Source organism: Mustela nigripes, chromosome 12 (assembly GCF_022355385.1).
Source record: "Mustela nigripes isolate SB6536 chromosome 12, MUSNIG.SB6536, whole genome shotgun sequence".
Lineage (NCBI taxonomy): Eukaryota > Metazoa > Chordata > Mammalia > Carnivora > Mustelidae > Mustela > Mustela nigripes.
The window spans coordinates 112,157,714-112,182,952 of NC_081568.1; the positions used below are offsets into that span (position 1 = coordinate 112,157,714).

The 25,239-nt window shown below is 36.9% G+C and overlaps 1 long non-coding RNA gene across 3 annotated transcripts in view; it reads left to right on the forward strand.

Moving 5' to 3' along the window:
* Window positions 1-25,239, forward strand: part of LOC132028794 (uncharacterized) — a 322,140-nt gene that overhangs the window by 144,138 nt on the left and 152,763 nt on the right. Inside the window, exons 4-5 of one of the 3 annotated variants that reach the window (XR_009407554.1) lie at window positions 1,968-2,056; window positions 3,041-3,474. The exons of 1 other annotated variant lie outside the window; for it this stretch is intronic. This is a non-coding gene — a long non-coding RNA (uncharacterized LOC132028794). Of the gene's footprint in view, window positions 1-1,967; window positions 2,057-3,040; window positions 3,475-25,239 lie in introns of those variants that run through there. One more of the 3 variants, XR_009407556.1, reaches the window with a different exon arrangement.

The following is a 25,239-nucleotide window of genomic DNA, read 5'->3' on the forward strand; positions in this document are numbered from 1 at the left end:
CTCTTTAATAATCAGGCGGGGTGTCTGGGTGGCTCAGTTGCTTAAGCATCTGAATCTTGATTTCAGCTCAGGTTATGATCTCAGGGTCGTGGGATTGAGCGCTTTGGACTCTGGCTCAGGAAGGACTCTGCTTGAGGAGGACTTCTGTCCCTCTTCCTCTGCCCCACTCCCCACTAGTGTGCCTGTAGGCTCACTCTCTGGTCCTTTCTCTCTCAAATAAAGAAATAAATAAATCTAAAAAAAAGGAAAAGAAATCTAGCAAATCTCATTGTCTTTGTGACCAACGCTTCTATCCTTAGGTGATTTGATTTTAAGAAGATAAAGGAGCAACAATAATCAGAAAGACTGCATTACTAGAAGCATCTTGAAATTAAGAGGGAGCTATGTAGAGGATTTCTGCTGCTAGTAGAGAATAATTTCCTCTGCCTTTGCATTATTCATCTCATGTAAATTTTGAGAAAGTTCATCACTGTGATTATTATTTCATTTACTACATTTTATATGTTTATAGCACAATTTCCACAGTAGGATCTTTTTTCTTTCCAGATTAACATAAATGTGTGTATTCTGGATGGAAAAGGGAACCTTCTTAGAAGCAGGTACTTGACACACAGCACCCTATCTCACTGCATTCAGAGCTTACTGCAATATGACCATCTTTACCATGAGATCTAGAGGTGGGCTTTTCAGGCCTGATACCTATACCATGTTCTTACTTATATACCTACAACAGTTAATACCTACTGCAAACACCAGGTAGCATACAGATGGTTTAATATGCTCACAACTACCCTGTGAGATGGGAATATTAACCCTAAATTTTGTGACTGAGATTCTTGGGTTCATTGATTTCCTCAAATTTATACAACTACTAGAATGGAAGGGCCAGGATTCCAAACCGGGGTTCTTTGATGGGAGAATCCGTGTCCTTTTTACAATCACACTCAATGCAGGGAATTCAGCCTCCTTGAAAGAAATTCTGGACTTAGAAGCAGCCAAAATGAGGTTATGCCTAGGATGCCTAGGATGACTTTGTGTGACAGTATCCTGAAACTGCTTTCTGGGCCGTCTTGGAACTCTCCTGGCTGGGTTAGTTTTATAGATTCACTCAACTTCAGCATTGGGAAGAGGCTTCAAAGTCATCCAGCCCAACTCCCAGGAGGCTGTCGAGCCTGTGCTGGATGCTGTCTAGGTTCTCTTGAGGCAGGCTAGTCCATTCTTTCTTGGGACAGCACAAACTCATAGGAAGCTCTTTATCTTCGGCCAGAATAAGCTTCAGAATAAGCCTACTCCATCTTCTGTGTTACAGTCATTCAAATATTGAAAAGAATTCCAAATTCCCTCTATTTTTTTTTTTTTTTCTGAGCAGTCCCGGTGCTTTCAACTGCACTCTGTAGAATATGGTTGTATTTCTTTTTTGACCCCATATTCTCTTCCGTGAATACTGTGCAGTCTTACAAGGTAGCATTAAGAACTAAGCACCACGGCATCAGGACTGATTTAACCAGCACAGACTGGATTAGGACTGTCATCTAGGAATTTTACATTCGTCAGCCACACAAAGTATTGTGATTTAATTCTAGCTGAGCCTCCTTCACAATATATCTTCATCCCAAGAGATGTGGGTCTCAGCCTCTGTCCAAACTCAGGAATTCTGAAATCTTGCCATAGCTTCAGAAAGGAATCCTCAGAAAAGAGGGTCAAAGTGCATATGTTGGTTTCCAGGAAAATAGGCAAGGAGATGGAGAGGCCATTGTTAGCATAGGAGGTATTTGTCATGTACTCTGACTCTCTAAACTTGTGCCTGAGTCTTAATGGCGATAAGGTGTGGAGTGACAGGTCAGAAGTAATTGAACAGAAATTGTATTTTCTCTAATGTCTAAGAGATACTAAGAGACAGAAGGCAGTGCTTCTTCTAACAGGCTGTGATTCCAATGTAAGGGTCAGTGATTTTGCTCCTCTGTTAGTTCTTGCAGTACTCTGGGACATAATTCACCATGGCCAGAATGGATTTGCTGTACGCAGGAGTCATCCTTCTAACCTGCCATGTCCATAGGTATGTGAGGATCTAGGGTGAAAGCTGAGAGAATAATATCCCGCCAATTCATACTCAGAAGGTGGGGAATATTTTGTGTCTCTTAGTGCACATGTGTGGGTATTACTGACACACAATGGATTTTCTGTTTGTTTTGTGAATATGTGAGATGATACAGAATGGTTTTCAAAAGTGTAAGTTGAATACACGAGTAGTATATTATGTTCCATTTCAATTGGTAGAATAGGTATAAAATTTGTGTAAAAAGATAATCAGATATTTATTTGTTGAATTCAGTTTAGATACTCCTAATGGATGGCTCTAGGATATTATGTGCTCTCTGAATCAGATTTGAATTAGTGACCTAGTTTGTAAAACCCCCTGTTCCATGTTCATCAAGGGTATCACTGTATTTAAATTTCTAGTACATTTAAAGGTAAAACAAATCATATTTTCATTTTAAAGGATTGTTTTAATCTTATATGATAGCACATATTTCAACAATTTAAGAATAGTGGAAGAAAAAGTCTTAAAAGTAAAGTGCTTTAAGATATCTGCATATGAGATATAAACATTTTCTCATCTGCTTGTGTGTGTGTGTGTGTAAACTTGATCTCCTCAAAGCTGTGTTTAGAAATGAGATAGGATAGGAAGGCATAGAAGCACCTGTGTTGTATTGACAAATTTCAATGGGCATTTTATGTGAGGGTGAAATAATTGGGCCCATTAAAAAAATTGATATGTTTCTATCCTGAAAAAAGCTTGCAATATTTCCATATCTGGACTTTCCCCAAATGGCCATATTTCCCACCTTCTCAGTGTAAATCAAACTCGTATATATTCTGTGCACAAGCACCCATGCACAGAAAAATTCTGAAAGAGAAAATTCTTGAAAGACCCAGAACAAAGAAAGAGAAGAGGAGTCCTTTAACTGTAAAGCTGTAATTTATTAAGTGTCTTTAGAATTCATGTAAGGGGCCTCTCTCTTTTTTTCTTCTCTTGTAGGTCTCTAAGTCCACTGATGACAGGAAAATCTTCAGTGGTTCCAGAGACAAGCTGCTGGAAATCCTGCACATTTATCTTCCAGGAGGAAGTGAGCTGGTTAGGATAGAGGTCCCTTCTGGAAGAACCTCCCCCCAAACTTTAAAGGACTCCAAATTAAGCCAGGTCCATTTCTGGGACCCTAAAGTGGCTCATGAAAGTCAGGGGCCACTTGATTAATGTTAGGTGATTTCAAAAGCCTTAAGATTCTAAGGGGAGAGTAAAGATGGGGAAGGTGAGGCTGAATAAATTGTGAGAATCTATCAAATAACAGGGCATCTCTTTAATTCCAAGCATCATGTTCTATCTCACTTTGTATCTTTCAATTAAAAAAAGGAAAACGTGTCTTCTTTAAAAACATATTTTTCCTCTATTAATATTCAGTACTTAATATATGAATACAGATCCATCATTCTTTAGCTTTAGGTAGATCACAACCTAATTTACAAATTCAAAAGCGTAAGTAAGATCAACTCAATTGCTCAAGGCCATGTATTTGCAAGCTAAGAGCATGCATTGAACATTTCCTGTCCTTGGACTGGTGTACTGGGCAATGCTGCTTTTCTTTAAGAATTTGTTCATCTATTGGCTTTAACACAATTTTGCTTATCAGTTGAAAACGTTTAACCTATACCCACTCATGTAATATAAAGTATAAAATTAAATCAATGATCTAGAAAATTCAGGACAAAGTAGTTTAAATCATTTTGATCTTCCTAAAGATTTTGATTTCTTTTTAACCTGAAAAAATAGGTGATTACTCAATAGCCTTAGCTCAAAAATATATCTGACAGGTTATTTTTATTTGTTTGGTTTTCAGAAATTATATTCGTGCTTTCTACCCTCTGTAGTTTTTAGCAAAATGAATCAAAGCCACTCTGTACCCAAAGATAACACCACTGTTGTCTTTTTTTTTTTTTTTTTTTAAACATTGCAGGGCTTTACCTCGAGAGCTACGCAGTAAATTTACAGGGAAAGAAAAATTTTATTAAATTATAACTGAGAGGAGCTGATTTTTTTACATAGCAAACAAAAAATTCCTTCATGAAAGGCTATAAAACCCATATTATTTACCAGAGAGACCTTTCCTGTCTCCCAGGTAAACACTTACAGTGTGTAGACTTGTGTAAATACATATTTAGGAGTGGCTAAATATGGCGAAGTATTTTTAAAGGTGTATTTACAAAACTGAATACATATATTGGCATTTTGGTATGTGTATGTATGCTGCTCTGCTGTCTATTCAAAATTCTAGCAGGACTCTGGTAGATACACCTTGGATATAGGGACTGAATTTCAAAACATTCATCTTTAATAAAAATGACTAAGGACAGGTCCTTAAATCACTTCAAAAGGGTGAAAATTTTCAACTAATGGAGTTCAGGTCTTTCTTGCCAGTTTGACTGGAGGAAAATTGTTTCAGAAAAGCAGGCATCATTCTCAGAAGCAAATCTCCCCTTCTGAACATCTTTGTGCATAAAAGAACTATCATTTCACATTCAGCTCAGAATAGTACTGAATACTTAAAGATAGACTCCATATGATGGATGGGTCAACCATGAAATTTAGTTAAGGGGAAAATGTCATTAAGATATTTTAAAAATACTTTAAACCCATTATTTTTACAATACTTTAAAACACATGAAAATGTAAGTGATAAAATCTGCTTGTTGCTGATTCAATAGCGGGAAGCTCCCTATAATAACATGGTTAACTCCGTCTCGAGGATTCCTGATGTCCATGTTCCTTCTTTGCTTCTTGGGAAACATGTTGTTTGTGAGGAAAAGAAGGTGCTAGTAGCAGAGGTGGTAGATACATGAAATAGCACTACCTCTGCTTCTGTTGTCTGTAGCAACTCAGAATGAATAAGGATTTTATATTTGTGTAAAAGCCTTTTTTAAGCTAGAGAAGCTGACAGTCTAAATAACTCTAGAGTTTGGGCTATCTCAGGGGCCTTTGGCTAAGGAGTCTAAACAATGCTTCTATTTCATTTCTAATGCAACACAGAGCTATTTCTAAATGCTCTCAATATCCTGCCATGGAATAGTTGAAAATCTTATGGTAAACTGTATAGGGACAAAGATTATTCAATCAGTGAAATGATTTCTCCAATAAAACTTGCAAAAGGCTGAGTTTTTTAACTTTACAAAAATATACATCATATATGGATATTTTTCCCAAGGTACCAACAACACAGATTTTGGTTAAACCTGCAGGTTTCTAAAATTTTAAATTTAGAAAGAAAGAGAACTTTTATTGTATTTTTTTAAAACTTTATTTTATTTTTTTAGTGTGAAAACCTATTTTAAAATATTATGACAGTACTATAAGGCCTCTGGAATGTAGAAGCTTCTAATATATGTGCTGACACAATTTTAGCTTTAACTGTGAATGGGTGCACTCTATACATACCACTTATATGCCAGTATTTTAGACTTGGAAAACAAACTTTTCTGGCAAAAGACAATCCTTGTTTCAGAATTTTAAAAAATATATGAGCAGGCACCAACACCTCTGCATTACAATTTTTATTAGTTTTATCCCATCTTTAATGTTATTCTGTGGCTAAGTATCTCATTTCCATGTAAACTTCCATTAGGAACACAAATTGCTGACACCACATCTACTGACAGAAAGGCCACAACATAAATTACGCCAAGAAAATGCTGCTTTGGGTGGGGGACATGGCAGGGGGAACTAAGCTAGATAAAAAGCCACTGTGCTACTGCCCAGCCTGCAGCCCTGTCCCGCTGACCACTGATAAAATTTATCACAGGGCCACATATGGGAAGGCAGCTTAAAGAAGAGACATCTGTGGTAAAACATGTAACAGCAAAACAGCTAATGGAGCATTATTACTTTATTGGAAAGCAGTATCTCTGGATGCTTCACTTTTCTAGCTTTAGCAAGTGTATGAATTGTTCTTCTACATGCAGAAGAGCTGATATGAGGGAAAAAAATGGTTATTAGAATACTGAATGATGGCATTAGCCTTTCCAGGACTCACTGGTTCACCACTCTGCCCAGTACACTTAACCAGCAAAGAGTGAAGGAGTTCAAACAAAATTAAAAACCAATCTGAATCTTAATTTTTTTAAAAAAGATTTTATTCATTTACTTGAAAGAAAGAAAGAGAGAGAGAGCACAAGCAGAGGGAGGTGAGGGAGAAGCTGACTCCCTGCTGACCAGGGAGCCTGATGCTGGGCTCAATCCCAGGACTCCTGGATCAAGACCTGAGCCTGAGCCCAAGGCAGACACTTAACCACCTGAACCACCCAGGCACCCCTTAATCTTCATTCTTAAAGGAATGTTGATCTACAATGCTAATGGTGTCATTGTAAAGAAGCAGTCTTGTAAATTCCGGCTAATCATTGTTATAATTCAGTCCTGGTGTTAGTAGAACGTAGAAATAACCCAATTCCACTAGGAAAAGGAATCTCGTTTACCAAGATAGTTAAACACTTTGTCGTTGGATGGGGCTTATTCTTTTGGGGTTTAAAAGAGTAAGATTGGCATGCCCTGGACAGTCACAATTGGATAGCTAGAATGGTTCCAAAGCAAAATGAGTAGCCGGTGTGGCGCTTTTAAATGCCAGCGAAGTCAGCACTTAAAAGACCTGAGGGAGGCCCGTTGTAGCATTTGCGGCTGGAATGAGGGAGGGTGACGTCACCAAGATGGCGCCACAGAGGGTCCCTGACTTCACGCCTCCTCCCAAGAAGAACAAGCAACAACTATTTATGAACTAGGCCCCACTGCGAGAATCCCAGAAGTTGGGGGTGAGGCTGAAGCACCTCCTGCACCACAGAGACCCGGACACCCTGCATTAGGAAGGTAAGAGAAGCGGCTACCCAGGGACGGCAGTGCTCCTGCCGCAGGTAGGTGGGTGCGGCACCACGCTGAGAGGCCTCCGCTGAGCCACTGGGGAAACGACTAGCGTAGCAGAGGGATTTTGTTCCTCCCGTTCTCTGTTCCCCATAAGCAATGTCTTAAAACGTCCGTAACTGCACATGCCAGGCCCCGCTGTATTTTGCCCCTCCTGCACCACAGGCGTCTCCACCTCTCAGCTTTGACCATTCCTACCTGTGTTTTGACGAAGTCCGGGATTTTGGATAGGCTGCCTTCAATCAGTGTGAGAGAAGCTGCCTTGCTACCTAATGGGGCCATGTTATGCTTAATCTGATAATAACTGCAAAGTACATTGGTAAGAGAGCGAAGTTTTCTTTTTCTTTCTTTACTTTTTTTTTTTTTTTTTTTTTAAGATTTTACTTATTTATTTGACAGACAGAGATCACAAGTAGGCAGAGAGGCAGGCAGAGAGAGAGGGGGAAGCAGGCTCCCTCATTCCGGCCGCAAATGCTACAACGGGCCTCCCTCAGGTCTTTTAAATGCTGATGCGGGGCTCAATCCCAGGTTCCCCGACTCATGCATGACCTGAGCCGAAAGCAGAGGCTTTAACCCACTGAGCCACCCAGGCGCCCCGAGAACAAAGTTTTCATCTTTTATTGTCAACCTGAAGCAGGGAACCTCACATCAATCTCTTTTCTTTTTTGTCAAGTGTTAATGCCATGTTTATAAAACCCCTTTAGGTAGCTGCTTATGTATCTAGCCTCTATGGTTTCTTGGGTTAATATTCCATGTTTACTACCTGTAGTTTAAAGCAGTCCTTTATTTTTCCTAAATACATCTCATTCAAGCTGTAAGGGAAATTATTTTAATATCTAAACCACCAGGATTTGGTGACGAATAATAGCTACTGTTTATTGAATGCCTAATACATGCTAGGCACTGTTTAGGAGCTTTCTCTGTATTAACTTATTTAGTTCTCAAAAAACTCTAAGAGAATAATTATTATTTTCTTCATTTTATGAAAATGGAGTTTGATGTTTAGAGAAGTTGTTCCTTCATTCCAGTTCACACAGCTGATAGATTGATTCATTGGAATATAGTGGTTTGGGTGTTATGTGTAGATGAGGGATTTTTTTCAAGATTACAAACTTACAGACCGCATAAAATAGGCTATTTTACGTTGTTTTTCATGGACGCAGTAAATAGCATACAGTATTATCCATAACAGTGTGTGGAGGTATGGACTATTTGTTGCCTTTTACTGTTAACAGAGGAACATCCATAAAGTCCCTTAACCTCTTTGGACCTCAAGTGCCTCAAATATGAAAAGTAATCTTTTAACAGTATGAAGACAGAGGGATAGATTGTTTGGTCTCTATAGCTTCTTTCTGGGTTTTGAGATGCTTCTGACAAAATGACAAAGAATGAAAGTCATATCAGTCAGGATACAGAACTAAGCCACCCTGAATCTACCTGTCTCTGACATTGGTCTTGCTGCTGTAACCAACAATATAATGTAGTTGGTTGAAAAAAACAGGTGCTTTAAATAAATTGACAAAGTAAGCTAGAAGAAAAGGGAAATAGGTAATGAACCATTATGAAGGCATTAGCATCAGCTGATTCTGTAGTCTTAGTGTGCTAAGTGTCTTCAAGAGTCTGTTTAGAAAATGGAAGAAGAGGGCGCCTGGGTGGCTCAGTGGGTTAAACCGCTGCCTTCGGCTCGGGTCATGATCTCGGGGTCCTGGGATCGAGTCCCGCATCGGGCTCTCTGCTCAGCGGGGAGCCTGCTTCCTCCTCTCTCTCTCTCTGCCTGCCTCTCTGCCTGCCTCTCTGCCTGCTTGTGATCTCTCTCTGTCAAATGAATAAAATCTTTAAGAAAAAGAAAAAAAAAAAAAAGAAAATGGAAGAAGATATTGATGATAGAACATTTAGCTTTTTTGAGCCAAAGTGGATTATTAATTGTCATTACTGAGTGAGGAATGTAGACTTGAGGATACCTGGTTTCTAGTTGCATATACCGTTTCTGGAAGAAAAAAAGAGACTTCATGCCAACTTTTATTACAAAAACTAAAGCTAATTTAGGATATTGCAGAAAGGTTCTGATAGGTAAGATTGATGGTTATTACTGAGAAAGCAAAAAGGAGATTGCTCCTTCACTAACATAAGAGGGAGATGAGACTAGGAGGCAAGAAAGCTAGATAGCAATTCCTCTTTTATCAAGACTAACATGGAAACTTGTTTTTTCAATTGTCCTCTTTTTTGTGTTCTTTTATACTCCTTGTAACTTGGCCTGAGACCCAGGACTTCAGTTTTTTATCAGCCAGAAGAGAAAGAGAATTGGGAATAGAATGGAAACAAGTATGTTCAGTGAGGGTTCCTGATTCTAGAATGAAAATGGTGTGGGAGGTTGTTTTTATCTGGTCCTAGAAATAACCCTTGGAATAAAGGAAGAGTGAATTTTCTGTGCTGTGGGTAGTGGGAGTTCATATAAGGCAGATATCTACTGGGTAATTGTGTTTGAATCTAATGGTAATTGTCTGAATCAAAGGATTTATGTACAGCTCGCACTGGATCACATAACCACAGTGACAGTTATGTGTACTTCACATTATGAGGGGACAGGTTAGGACAAATAGAAAGGAGTGGAGAAGAGGCTAAAAATAAAGAAGAAAGTACAAAAAACACTTAGTAGTAGAAAAATAAAAAGAAAGAGATCACAGAGGTATTTCCTAGTTATTATGTTAGCACTTTTCTATTACTTCATGGCTTTCCTTCTTTCTTTAGACCAAATCTTGTGAGTATCCCAGTTAAACTACACTCTGGAAATAGAAAGCAGGAAAGCCTTCTTTTCTCCTAGCCTGCCTCCCACACTTTTAATATTCTGTGAATTTGACCCATTTATCACCTGGAAGGTATGGTTTCTTATTGGGAAACTTACAGAATCTTTTATGTAAGCAGACCACAGTCAGCATAGGGGAGCCCTCACATCAGTCTCACTCTTCCTTTAATTTAGGAAAGATAACCTTTGAAAATCCAGTGTCTAATGCTAAAATAAGGCCTGCAGCCAAGCACAGGGCTACAACTGCTAAAATGTCTCTTGTCAGTGGAGGAGGGCACTATAATCTCTTTCCGAGGTGGCAGGATAGACTTCATGTTTAGTAGAACAGTGAGGTTTGGAGGAGTGCCTCAGGAATCTCAGGGTTGTCCTAGGGACAATGTAACCTCATTTTGACATGGCCAATGTAACATATTAGAATATTGGAAACAAACTTATTTTGTTCCAAAATCTTGGCTAGTCTAAGTAGTATTATGCCTTTCGTGGTTAAAACCAAATTAATGTCTTTCCCAATTTCATGTTCATTGTGTTCAGCATTACTTCAAGTCTTCGTTTGGAGGGGGGACAATTGAGTGTCTTTGGCTAGTCAACCTGGCAATAAAGTTCATGAAACTATCACTGGGAAATTCCGTTATGGAAAATAAGCAGTTTGGCCAAAGAAAAATCTTGAGGCAACCATACACACTATTGGTTTTCTTTTCCGGATATGATTTTTTTTTTTAAATGAAGAAACAGAAAACAGACTACCAAATTTTGAATATTGTAATTGAATGATGATTTCCTAAACTTTCCAAAAACTTCTGGCCTCTCATAATTTAAATAATTTTACTTAAATATCTTTTTTTTTTTAAAAACTCCAACGATCACTCTGTTTCTAAATCTGGTTTAAAAAGAGATTTTCTAATTATAATTATGCTCTCAGTCATACCATGTTAAAACTTACTTATAGTAGAGTAGTAAATCCTGTGAATAGCAAATACTTTAATGTGGTTTCTCATCCGACAATGGTTTATAATAAGATGCTAGCAGATGATGAATGTGGCTATGCAATATTCCCCAAATATTTGGAAATGAAAAGAAAATTATGGAGGAATTTCTTCTCTTCCACACGAATCAGTGGTATTTCACCCATATTAAGAAATTTCAACTTTGTGACAATTTATCATTTAACTAATTTCCTATGGTGGCATAAATTGACCAAATGGGTCCTGGCTTCCTAAAGATGTTTCTGGAAGGACAACAGTCTAAACAGACAATGCATACAGGTAATAGGTACTTCATAAAGACCTACTAACAATTAAAACTAATTGTTCAAGATTCCAGTTATTTTGATGGATCCATTGGAAAAACTGTGTTGGAATGATTTTTGGAGTAGCTCCAGGCAGGGTTTCACTTGTTTTAGGTTTAAGAAGCAACAATAGTGTACTGTTTTCGAAACTCATGGAGATGGTACATTGGAAAAAAAATTTTTTTCATGTTGTTATCACTGCCATTTGAACACATTGGATTTTTAAAAGCATTTCTCCACAAGCCATTTGTTATCTCAAAAGTCAGTCTGCAATTTGGGTAGTATTCACCACATAGTTTGAACCTGATAAGCAGAGACAATCTGCCCAGACAAAACTATCTTTGAAAATCAGTGATATTGCTAGAAGGAGTTATCTGCACTCCCAATCTATATTCCTTCACCTCCCACTCAAGTCCTCAACCAATTTCAATTTCTGGCTCTACTACTTCCTGGCTGTGTAACCTTGGAAAAATTGTCTCTTCTTTGTGTCTCCATTTTCTCATCTTGATAAAAGCATACTAGCAGTACCTACTAGATGATGTTATTATGATAATTGAATGAGTGTGTATAAAGACATACACATGTGTATATGTATGTATATACCTACATATGTATTTTTATATATGCTAAGAGTCTATCTTCTTTGTCACCAAACAATCTCTGCAAGGAGAATAGACACCTCTTAAATCCTTGCCTTGCTTGACTTCTCTCTCTCTCTCTTTTTTTTTCCTTGCTTGGTTTCTCAACCATATTGGACACTTTTGAGCACTTCCTCTTTCTTTTCTTACTCTTCTTGTTTCCATCAAGTTTTCTCTGCAATCAATTCTATAGTCCTTTTTGAGTGCTCCTTTTTTTCTCATTCCCTAAATGTTAGGCTTTGTCAGGGCTCGACTTTTGTCACTTAGTTCTTCTTGGTCTATCCATTTCCCTTGGCTAATCTTTCTTGGTTTTAGGATTTGAGTTATTACAGAACCTATAATCTGATTACTTCCAAATTTCTGTTTCTAGCTTAGACATCAGTAGTGAGCATCAGACTTTTATATCCACCAGCCTACTAGGCATCCCTCATGAACTTCACACTCAACATGTTGAAATTGGACTTGTCATCTTCCTTGTCTCAGGTGCCCCCCAACCCATTAAATGGTACTATCCTTTACCCAGCTGCTCATTAAACTTGAGGGTTATGTTTGTTTCTTTCATTCTTCCCTCTGCTCATCACATATGATATTAGGTCTTACATATTTTTCATCTTAAATATTTCCTTAATCTTTATCTCAGCTATCTGTCCTCTAATTTGCCTCTTGCCTGACCTACGCCAACTGTTACCATTGCTCTCCCTACCTCTAGTCTTGTCTTCCATTCTCTATATACAAGATAGTGGATGATTTTACAGAACAAACCTAACTAACTAGCTACTTCAGCTTAAATACTCAGTTTCCTTGACATGCTGTATAAGGCTGTGTGTGAACAAGCCTTTGCTTATCTCCAGTTTTCACACCTCAGTAGAATCCATGCCTTCCTACCTCTGGCATTTTGTACATGCTGTTTCTCCTGTCCTGCCTGAAATAGCAGAAATTGGGTTTTTCCCCAATTTCCCCACCCTTCTCTGTCTCTGTTGATAATTATACTTTAGATCTTATTTCTTCTAGGAAGCAAAACATTGATTCTTCCAAATAATTTCTCTTGACATTTCTCATAACCCCTTTACTTTTATTATTATTATTATTATTATAACGTGTATTATATTGTTTTGCAATTATTTATTTACCTCTCTGCCCCTGTTGGATTTAAATTCCAACAGGATCATGTCCATATTTTTCTTTTTTTTTTTAAAGACAATTATTTATTTGAGAGAGCGAGAGAGAGAACAGAGGTGAGGGGTAGTAGGAGAGAGAGTCCCAATTAAACTACTCCGAGATCAGAGCCCAACATGGGGCTCAATCCCATGATCCTGAGATCACGACCTGAGCTGAAACCAATAGTTGGATGATTAATCAACTGTGCCACTCAGGCGCCCCTCATGTCCATATTTTTCAAGGTTCTATCCTTAACATGTAGCTTAATGTTGGTCATTTAGAATGTAAAGGATAAAAATATATGTGTATGTATAATAAACTGTGACTTTCAAACAAGAATAGTAAGAAATGAGTTAAAGCTCATAATTTTTTTTTTTTTTAAAGATTTTATTTATTTATTTGACAGAGAGAGATCACAAGTAGGCAGAGAGGCAGGCAGAGAGAGAGAGGAGGAAGCAGTCTCACTGCTGAGCAGAGAGCCCGATGTGGGACTCGATCCCAGGACCCTGAGATCATGACCTGAGCCGAAGGCAGCGGCTTAACCCACTGAGCCACCCAGGCGCCCCCATAATTTTGTTTTTTAAAAAAAGAGAAAATAAAGAATTTTATTAGAACATCAGTGTAAATAAACAAAGAGTAATCTGGGAGCAAGATTTTAAGGCCCAGAATTTTGTGATCTTGGGATGATGCCCCATTTGATGCCATTATAACATAATTTAATATGGGGTCAGTCTCAGGATAAGTGTCTAGGCATTGGGAAGCAATCCAAGTCTTGTCAGGTAATAGTTATACATGTTGTATTTTATTCAGCCAATTTATTTTAGTAAGCATAGGTCTAAAGCCTTCACATCGTAGTTTAAGGGGAGAATTTTTCTCAGTTCTCTGACTTTTTTTCATATTAAGTTTCTTTTACATTGTGTGTCCTAATTTTTTTCAGCCTATGTTTTAAAATGATTATTCACCCTTTTTCCTACTACTTCACAAGGTAAAAACTCATTTATTTGATAACCTCCCAATTCCATAATCTTTCATTTTCATTTAGACCAAGAGTTCTCACATGACACCTTTGAATTTGTAGTAGTAGTATTCCGTTTGGTTGGCTTATTATTTTAGTTGGTCTTGTTCTCAGAACCCTCCCCCCATTTCTAACTACCAACAAATATATAATAGCATCTTTACTACAGCATTTTAAAAGATACTCAATTCAGTGACTCCTTTACTGAGCTATTTCTTTTATCTTCCCCTTCTACTGAACTAAATTATTAAAGAAAACACCTATTTTTAACATAATATTTTCAAGAGAACTACTTAAAAAAGTTTACAAACTTAAGATTTTCCTCACTTGCACAGATGGTTTCACCCTCAAAGACTTTTTTTTTGGGGGGGGGTCAGGTTTTTCACCTAAAAATTTTAATGGGAAATAAAGGATTTGGTCAGTTCTGTTAGATATATTCCATAATTTAAGAAAGAAATTTTAAGGTTGTGGACATAAAGCTTATATATAATCCCTGATATGTATACATATATATGTGTATATATACACACACACACACACACTCTGTATTTACTATTCATTTACTTGAGAGAGAGCACGCATAAGGCAGGGAAGAGACAGAGGCAAGGGGAGAAGCAGATTCCCCACTGAGCAGGGAATTCAGTGTGGGGCTTGATCCCAAGATCCTGGGATCATGACATGAACTAAAGGCAGACGCTAAACCATGTGAATAACCCATGCACCACTGTACTTACTATTCTTTATCTATACTATATTTATGGTACATCGTATACATACATGATGAATATTTATATTGGATATATGATATAAACTATAAATAGCATGAATGTACATATATATAGTATAGTAGCCCAGATTTATAAATACTGATGAATCAATATTCTTAATAAATAGTGTTGTTCCCTTAGGGAAATTGGCAATAAAATAGTATCAGCAAAAAAAAATTGTAATTTATATTATGTTTAGAGGATACGAAGCTGTTGAGTTCAGTATAGTAAAGAAACAGAATTTTCAGTTTAATGTATATTAAAATTTCTTTCCAATGAAAGAAAATGTACAATGAAAATACATTGAATTGTAAGTCTCCATCTCTATCCTGTGTCATGCTGCTTAAGTACTATTCTTAATTCATATAGTATTACTTGACATTTCTTGGATATATCATATTTTTTGTAGCTTGATAGCTTTGTAAATGAGGGTTTTGTTACCTGATGAACTCCTACTCATACCCCAAGATTTTCCTTCAGAGTTTTAATTTGTGAATTGATACCTTTTGGCTCCCATAATTCTTTGCACATACCTGTATTATTTTCCTACCACATTATGTCACTTTCCTAGTTTGCTTTTCTGCCTTTCCCAGTAGGGCCAAGGTACTATACACAGAGAACCTGGGTAAAAATGTCTGGGACTCAGGAGAAAACATATATTGGCTATAAGTCCTGAAAAATTAATGACTATTAAAATGCCCATAAAAATAATCTCAAGCAAATGTAACACAACTCCTATGTAGTTATGTGATTATATTAAATGTGAAATGTGAGTGCATTTTAATGTTTTATATGAGGTTAGGTGGATTTAGAAAACTCTGATTATTAGTAAGTTGGCTCTCTTGGCCCCATTTACATTTGGGGAGAAAGAATTTTGTTTTACTCACTTTTATGATGCCAAAGGCTAGTGGCAGTGACTGGTATATAGCATATATCTAAATACCAGTGGTGAATTTTCTGAAAATTCATTATAAGCAGTCTCTAAGTATTACCTGGTTGAATAAAAGTTTAGTTAAACGAATATTGCCCAAGAGACAGTGTATCATAGTGATTAAGAGCATGACACTGAAGTTCCCCAAACCTGGATTTGAATTGTGGTCCTGTCATTTATTGGAGGAGTGGTTTAGGGTGAGTCCTGTGTCTCTCTAAACATAAATTGTCCCCCCATCAGGGGTGATAATAGTAGTAACTATCTCTTGATTTTCACAAGGATTAGATAACATATATTGAACACTTAGCATGGTGCACGGCATCAGAAAAAGTTCTAATAAAAATTGAGTTATTATTACTATAAGCTAAGCAAAAGTAACTTTAACATAAATGACTACATCTATCATATTTAAATCTTTAAATTGTTTTCGCTCTTGTTAGCTCAATTTCAGTAGAGTAGACATAAAAGAGGTCACAATGAACAATTTTCTCTAAATTCTCAATTCTTACAAGCAACAGATTGTAAAAAATGCTGGAAAAAGTCAGATTTTGAGGCTCTATGTAAATTAAAAAAAAAGGGTGGGTGATAAAAGCTTTCTTATTCTCGAGATAACATGCATGAAAACAATTTGTGATTCAGGATAGCAATACGGGTATGTCTTTAAGCCAACTAACTCTTTGCGACACATTGTCCTTGCTTTCTAAAGTAGGCCTCATCTCACTTTTAATGTGTGAAAGGAGAGATTATTCAACACAGTGGTAGACACATTTTTGTTCTCAAGAACACTGCGATATCATTAATCTTCTGGCACGCCTGCAAAGGCGGGTTATGTGAATGCTAGTCTTTTGCAAGGCTATAAATAAAGTTTAAAGAGAGAAAGAGACAGAAAGAAAAGATGTTTTCCTGAAGCTTCTATTGCCACAGTACGGACCACATTAAGGGTGCAATAACTTACCAGTAATAACACTTTTAAAATCCTCTTTATGGGTTTTCAACATCTGTCTAGAAAAATCCAGCCTAAAAATAGAATCTGATCTTGTAACACAGCTTTCTCAAATTGGGCTATCCTAAACACTCTCTTCATTGAATAGTCACATATGACTATTTTAGAGCCATATTTCTGGGAATAGCAATGCTTTATCATGTATATCACATGCTTAGCACTTCAGAAGATACGTTCATGTATTAGGGTGTGTGTGAAGTGGTTCCTCATGGATGGAAAAGCTTCAGTAAAAATAATTTTTTTTTCCTTTTTTGCTTTTGAAATGTAAAGCAAAGAAAAAGGACATGCAAAGTATCCCTCGTTTTTTTAGTTAGGAATTTCATTCTATTTCTAATCTAATAGACCCAGATTTCATCATTATCCATGTATAAAGGTTGAGTCACATTTGTTTTTATTTGAAAGCACTCAGGAATAATACTTGCATGCTAACTGTGTTAGAGCATGCTTATGGATTATTATTACACATAATATGGACTTTATTTTTCCATCAAACTGGAATAGCTGGTGGCAATTTTTGGTTCTAGCAGAAACCATCTTTCTCATAGTTCTTCAATGGCAAAACTCCTGCTGACTTCATGAGAAGATCAGGTACAAAGCAATTAATATGCCACAGATTGTTGTTTAGAGCTGTTTTTAGTTCTAACCCATAGATCCTAAAAATAAAAAAAATTTAAAAAAATTAAAAAATAAACCCAACTGGCTTGTACTCTAGTTATGTCTTAACTCTACACCCTTAGAAGATTTTTTTCATAATGCTTTGGAATTTGGGGTTTCCAAACAGCTTGTATGTGACAAACCAAAGACACTACAATTAGAACTGTTTTTTTTCCCTCAGTTTGCAGGGTATATGTGTTGCTAATTAAGAACCAACATCTTTTGTCAGTTTTTCAGGTTCAGTAAAGTTTTAGATTTGGGACAGTTAGTGGGCACTACACATTCATAGCCAGGCTTCTCAAAGCTTTTTGCGATGCCCTCTGAATTTTAGAGGCCTCATCTGGGGGCTCTTGATGAGAGTCTCTTCTCTACTGATCTCTGCATGTGGCTCCTCTCTCAAACAGCCCACATCTGGGAAGCTCATTACGTTCTGTAACAGATTAGTATGGAACAGGCAGTTTGAATTCTTCATCCAAGATGTACATAAGTGGAGTTTCTATGCCGTTTACTGAAAGAGCTAGAAAACAGACCTGGATCTTCTCTTTGAGACAGAAAGTAGAATCCTTAGGAGCCAGCATGGCCTTTGGATATCTGGTCTTGACTGCCGTGAAGACCCTTATGTTAGTTAACTATCTTTAGTAGGGCTTCAAAACTCACTGCAAATGTGGATTTAGGGAGTATATTGTATCCCTAATTGGCAGAAGAAAATGAGAAGGAAAGGAAAATAAAGGGAATAGTAATGAACATATGTGAAGTTCTGATTATACATGGTTAAGTGCATAATTATTTCATTTATTACTTAAAATATTTTCATGAAGTATATGTTACTTTCCTTATTGGCTGGTAAGGAAAAACACACTGTTGAGACAGGTTAGGTAACTGGTCTATGTCCTCACAATTACTAAGCAGTAGAGATAGGATTTGAATCCAAATTGTTCCATTCCTAAAGTTCACATTTTTTACTCAACAAGGATCAACAGGATTGGCCCACGATCAAATGGTGAATGCAGCAGATTTCATTTGCTTTGTTCCTCCCTTCCCCTTCAATAAACTTCTCTCCGTTTTGGCAGTTCCTCTTCATAGCTGCTGTCTCATTCTCATAGGTTTTTTTTTTTTTTTCTTTCCCCATATCCTTTTCCATTCCCAAGAAAAATGTTAACTGAGAATGATATTAGCTAATTATACTTCCTTAATAGATATCTGCATTTTGGTAAAAACCCAATACACTAAAATGCCTTTGAGACAATAAAGAATGTACCTCAGATACCCTGACTGCTGGAGAATGTTGGGGGACATATATGGGCTAAGGGGCTATCTTCTCAGAAGGTGGCATGAAGCCTAGGGAAACTCAGTGTTTCCCTCTTAAATATTTTTATGCACATAAAATCAGTCTAAAATGAACTCCAAGAGCAGATGTGAAGGCAAAATAATTTATATTATAACTTAAGGGGAGAAATGTGCTCAGGATGGAGCAGAATAACTCCTTTGCTTGGTCATCAGGGTGTTCCATGAGATTCTGAACTGATTACATAAATCTTTAATTCTCTTCCCTCATTTCCACTTAATTGCATTCCACTGGAAAGACTGAGTGGCAAGACGAAGTGTCAGAACAGTTACCTAGGATTACTTTTTTCTCACTGTCCTTGAATAGAGCTATTCCTACTCAAGAAGCTGAGATCTGTTGGCCCATAATAGGATAGTTACAGGTCAGCTTGAGATGACCTCTTCTTTGCTGGTGATGATTCAGAGCTGGTGATTTTTTAAAAACCAATATTTGCAGATGTGGAATGTTAGGGAAGGGAGTCTTACTGTAAACCTGGTTAGTTTTCAAGTGTGTAGAGAAAAAAATGTCAAGGAGTAACACAGCAGAAAAAAATTATTGTTCATATCCTCACTACTCTAGTACACCAATTGGTATGTTTCATAAACCTTCAAACACTTTTTTCCCATGAATATTTAGGAACATAATTGTAATCATAACTCATATTTTAAAAGTTTGCTTTCTTTCTCCTAATATTATGATGTAGTCATTTTCTATACTACTAAGCATTCTTTGTTATTTAGGCTGATTTTTTTTTTTCCCCAGAGAGGATGGGGCTCTCCATTTTTGAATGGCATAGATGATATTCTGTTGTACATCTAAATGTATGAATTACCTCTTTATAGGCATTGCATAAATGCTAATATAGTCCATCTATAGTTTTTAAATGTTGCTTAGTTATATAGATGCTGCATTGTAGCTCTCAGGGGATTGTTAAGATCATCACATTTTTTAAGTGTATCACAATCCTGCCATTTAATTATACTTAAAAAGTGGTTTATCAACATTAGTGTCTAGGAAGAACAAACATAATTGTCAGAACAAGTAAATAATCATTGAGCTTAGATACTTTCTGAAGGTTGTTTAGATTCCTGCTGTACGTATTTTCCGAGAATTTCTTTTATACTGAAGAATGTCATTGGGCTTTTTGCAGCTGTTGTGGCCTGGCTTTACCCCGTTAGAGGCGATCTGTGGGAAGAGAAGGAGACAAATTGTGACACTGTCTTTTATCAAAGGACCACACAGTTGTTCGCCACTTTGACTCCATGATGGATAGTTATCTTGAGGTTTGACGGATGTAAGGCTGAAAGTTTAGAGGAAAACACAGCAGAAGCCCAGTAGCTCCTTGCTGTTGACACTTAACCTGATAACATGGGGTTAATCAATCTTCTCTGTTGTTTTTAGCTTCAATTTTCTTTTCTTCAAGCTTCATTTTTTCCCACCTCTTCAGACTGGTCTGCCAAAAAAAAAAAAAAAAAAAGTCTGGATGGAGAAAAGACAAAAGTAACTCTTTCCACATTCTTGATTTCATCAAACAACCTTCTGTTGTCCTCAACGCATGTATTGGAGACAGAAAAACACATACTCATTTTATGTGCATAACGTGCATATATATTTGTTTCAGAGTTTTAACTTGAATGATTAGAGAAGGAAATTAGATCTTGGTGTGATCAAAAGGTGAATAATCTTTATCTTGAAGAAAGACTTTGTCCTTAAAGTCTCTCTCTCTCTCTTTTTTTTTTTTTTTTTTTTTTTTTTTTTGAGAACAGCACATGACTAGTGCTTGATCATTCTGCTTTCTAGTCAGGGGTGCCTGGCTGGCTCAGTCTGTGGAGCTTGCAACGCTTGATCTTGGGGTTTTATGTTCAAGACCCACACTGGGTGTAGAGAATACTTAAAAATAAAATCTTAAAAAAGAAAAAAAGTACTTTCCATGTTTCCTCATTATTTCCTTTAGTTTAATGATAAGCAGCTATTAGATACCCCATTGAAATAATGACTTATTTCAATATCTAAATATGGTGAATTTGTACTTGATTGGAAGAGTTTGATAAATTGTTAAAAGATCTGCTTGTTCTGCCATGCCTGAATTCCTTAAGCAAAGAAGGATAGAGGGGAAAAGTCCCTGTGCTTTTCATGAAATTGTATTATCCAAATTAGTGCATGGGGTGAAAGAGTCAGAATTCTTTTTTTAGCTTTGTTGAGATATAACTCACACACAATAAAATCACCAGCTGTAAGACTGCAATTTGATGAGTTTTGACAAATGAACACAGTCATATCACCGCTACTACAATCATGATACAGAACATTTTTGTTACCCTCCTGAAAGTTCCACTGTGGTCCTTTGTAGTCAGTATTTTCACCACTTCCCCTAGTCCCTGGCACTCACTGATATACTCAGATCCTTTCACGAATGTACATGTTCTCCGTGCAGGGGCCACACTCATCCTCTTTAAGATTGTTCTTACCGCAGTAGGTGTGCTGCCGGAGCACTAGCCAGTTTCAAAAGTAAGCTATGAGTACATGTTAGTTTGTACGCTTTTACAGTGTTCATGTATTAAATCTCTTAAGATTTTATTTCTAATAGTCAATTAGAACTATACCATCAGCTCCTTTTGGAAAAGAAAACTCCGTAAATCCCCACTATTGTACCATGCTTGTCATAACACTGTGCTCGAGATCCTGTCCTAGTCTCATGTCTAACTCATACCTCTTTTGGAATCACCGAGGTGTTAATTGATAATTAACTTTTTCTTTAAGTCATCTAGTATTTTGTTACCTTAAGAATACTTCTGTTGGGGGCGCCTGGGTGGCTCAGTGGGTTGGAGCCTCTGCCTTCCGCTCAGGTCATGATCCCAGGGTCCTGGGATCGAGCCCCACATCGGGCTCTCTGCTCAGCAGGAAGCCTGCTTCCTCCTCTCTCTCTGCCTGCTTCTCTGCCTACTTGTGATCTTTGTCTGTTAAATAAATAAATAAAATCTTAAAAAAAAAAAAGAATACTTCTGTTACTGAGCTTTTGAAACACAAAGTTGATTGACTCTATGCCTCATTTAACCACTTAGTTATATTAGAACAATAAAGTACTAAGTCTAACAGTTGTGGAAATACATTTTTAAGTGTGGAAGAGAAAAGCAAGGCAATTTAATTTACTCTTCTGGTTTGGCAAATTACTAAAAGGAGGAAACCGTAAGTGCTTGAAAATTGCTGTATATACCCTTAGTTGTCATTTTTTTTCCATTTTAAGTGAAGAGATATTAGGTATAAGAAATTATTCCTTGTGTCCAAATACAAAGCATTCTTACTATTGGGCACTATCAATACACATATGGTGTGTGGATAATTTTAGCTGTAATGGATATACCATTTCAGTTATTAGATTGAAGGTTTTTTTTTTTAAACTAAAATGGGTGAGCATAAATGAAGGTAAAATATATGTATGTGCCAGAAAAGTTGAAAATGAATGAGATCTGCTATAAATATGTTGTCCTTATATCTCAAAGTCTGATGGTATCATTTGTTATTCATAGTCATTTGCATTTGGTTGTTTTAGAGAGGTTTTCTACAAAGATAATATGAAAATATTAATATACCAGTATTAAAATACTAATAAAACATGGATATGTTATGGTATGGACTTCACAACAAATAAAAAAAATGCATTACACACAAGTCTCAAATTATTTAGTTAAAGATGTAGAGCACCTGTAGAATGGAAGCAATTTTTTTTTAAGAAAATTTGTTAACTTCTATACATTTTTAATTTTACCTCTATTTAGCTCTTTTTATAAGCTACATCTTCTGAAGAACCCAAAGAAAACTATATTTTCTCCTTGGCAAGCACAAATAGAAGATGTCCATTAAACCAGATTGAGAACCTATATTACCTTTCCGGGAGTTACATGGAAAAGGGGTGAAATTTAATTTACATTGTTTTTTGTTTACGTATTCTAAAAAAGTTTGTTCCCTGAACCTCAAATCTCTAGATGCAAGGTTCCTAGTGACTTAAGACTAATAAGCTCAAAGTGTCTGAGAACCCCAGAGAAAGCCTACTCCTATTATCTTCCCATTAAAAAGCAAGAGCCCCCAAGGGATATGGTTTTATGCAGATAAATGTTGGATAAATATCTGATCTTCTGGGCATATCTGAGCCCACATTATGAATCTTGCATAGTTCTGTCAACTCTGGTTAGGGACCAAAGAATACTTTGGTATTTAGTATTTCATTTGCATGCCTGTCTTTTCCAGAGTCTCTTTGTCTCGCGTTAAGCACATCTAAACTCAGTGGCACTTGTAATCAAGCTCAGTGTTGTAAAGGAATGAAAAAGTTGGAAAGTTGAATGTAACTGCTAATATTTCATGCAATAAATAATAATAATATAATATTTATAATAGCACTCGGCCACCCAGATCAACAGGATGGATGTGAGCTGTGTCTGCTCTGCTACCCTGTCTGTCCTAAACCAGGGGGGTGTGCCTGTGGTTTACTGCTGCCACATGGCTGGCATTGTTATTTCATAACCCAGAGCCCTTTCTTATTTCCTTCTTCGCTCCTGAAATCTTCACTCCTGCATGTTTTCTTTCCTTTTACTCTGACTCTCTAACAGCTGAACTACATAAATGCCAAGTAGCAACATGAATTCCTAAACAGAAGCTGCCATAAAACAACACTGCTCCAACCAAGAAACACACATGTAGAGGCCCATGACTGACAGGGCTCAAAAGGCAGGTTTTAGTAAATGACAAGTGTGAAGTTCTTATTGTTGCTGTAGTCGATGGAAGTTCATATTTACACAAAAAAAATTCATTCACATTTCAGAACAATTCAGTGTAACTGGCAGCTTGGGAAAGAAAAGACTTAAAATCTCTTAAAGATGAAGAAGACAGGAGTAGTACAGAATCCAAAGCATTCTCTCACTTTGGAATATGTTAGCATCTTTTGATTGGGTTTAAAACTAGGATTTTGGAAAAGCAGCAGGAAAAGTTGAAATTATAAATTATTTTTGTTAGGAAAAGAGAGAATAAGAATGAAAAGAAGAGCTGTTCATCTTTTATTTATTCTAAGCATAATTCCATTCAGTGTTAATTAAGTAAAAGTCTAAGGAAGTACATTATCCTTTTGTATATACTCTTTGTCATTACTACAGAAAGATCTGTGGTTATCTAGAAATACAGGAAAGAAATATGTGATGTAAATCCTTTGTGATCAGTGTTATAGTAATTGCTAATAAGATGCCATGAAATACATCATTTGAACATTGCTTTTCATCAGTTAGAATAATATTATAAGGTGTCTTAAGAAGGCATAGGACATTATTCTGCATGTATCCTATAATAAATAAAGGGTAGAAATATTCTGGCTTCTGCTCTGCTTTCTTCCACTACTGGTTAAGAAACCACTCAAATAACAACAACAACACAAAACTTAATAAACTGGGAGGATCTCAGAAAGTACCAAATCCAAACCTTTCATTTTATAGTTGAGAAAATAGGCTCAAAGAGAATAAATACCGGGCACCTGGGTGGCTCAGTGGATTGAAGCCTCTGCTTTCCGCTCAGGTCATGATCCCAGGGTCCCGAGATCAAGCCCCACATCAGGCTCTCTGCTCAGCAGGGAGCCTGCTTCCCACCCCCCTCTCTCTGTCTACTTGTGAGCTCTCTCATAATCTTAAAAAAAAAAAAAAAAAAAAAAGAATAAATACCTATTCCTTTAGTAGGACACCCTCACTAGTTGTCCATCAAATTACTTCTTCACCTCTTACAGTTGGGTCAGGCCTTGTGACTAAGTTCTACTTGATGAAGTGTGATGTGGTTTTCTACCAGACTAGGCCCATCAGAACTCCCAGATCAATTCTGTAGGCTCCTTACCTTCTACTGACCCAGAGCAAAGGAAGGACTCAGAGGCCCTCTGATGTAGTATATCTTCAAGAGAATGAAGTCTAGATTTCTGAATCTTTGGGGAAGGCTGTTCCATGAGTGAATTGTCAACTTCTCAGGCCGATGGAGTTTTGAAGTATACCTAATAAATTAACTAGTGTTGGTTTAACAAGAAAGTACATAGCAGAGTGAGCTTCCTTTTTTTTTTTTTGTCAAGGAAATTAAATCAGAAACTTAAAAGTAGCTATTGTCATCAGAGAAGGAATACTTCTGCCATTGGCCTAATTATCAACATTTTCTTAGAATGACAAGTTTCATTCCTCATCTCTGTCTGTTAGCACCACTTCTTCAAGTGTTCCTTTTTTTCTCGTCTCAATATGATAACATTATACCAGACCTCTCGTCATTTGAACTTTGGTTATAACAAGGACTTTTTTTTTTTTTAAAGATTTTATTCATTTATTTGACAGAGAAAGAGAGATCACAAGTAGGCAAAGAGGCAGGCAGAGGAGGGGGGGGAAGCAGGCTCCCCATTGAGCAGAGAGCCCGATGAAGGGCTTGATCCCAGGACCCTGGGATCATGATTTGAGCCGAAGGCAGAGGCTTAACCCACTGAGCTACCCAGGCGTCCCTAACAAGGACCTTTTAACTAGTCTCTGAGTCCTTAGTATACTTGTCTTCTAATTCTTAACATGTACTGACATAAGAATGATCCTGCTCAGAAAATCTCTATTGCTTCTTAATTTTCTAAAGCTGAAGTAAGGAGTTGGGTCCTTGGGATGCATATAACTTTTAGATAGCTTTTGCTTAGCTGATGAGATGTACTTTT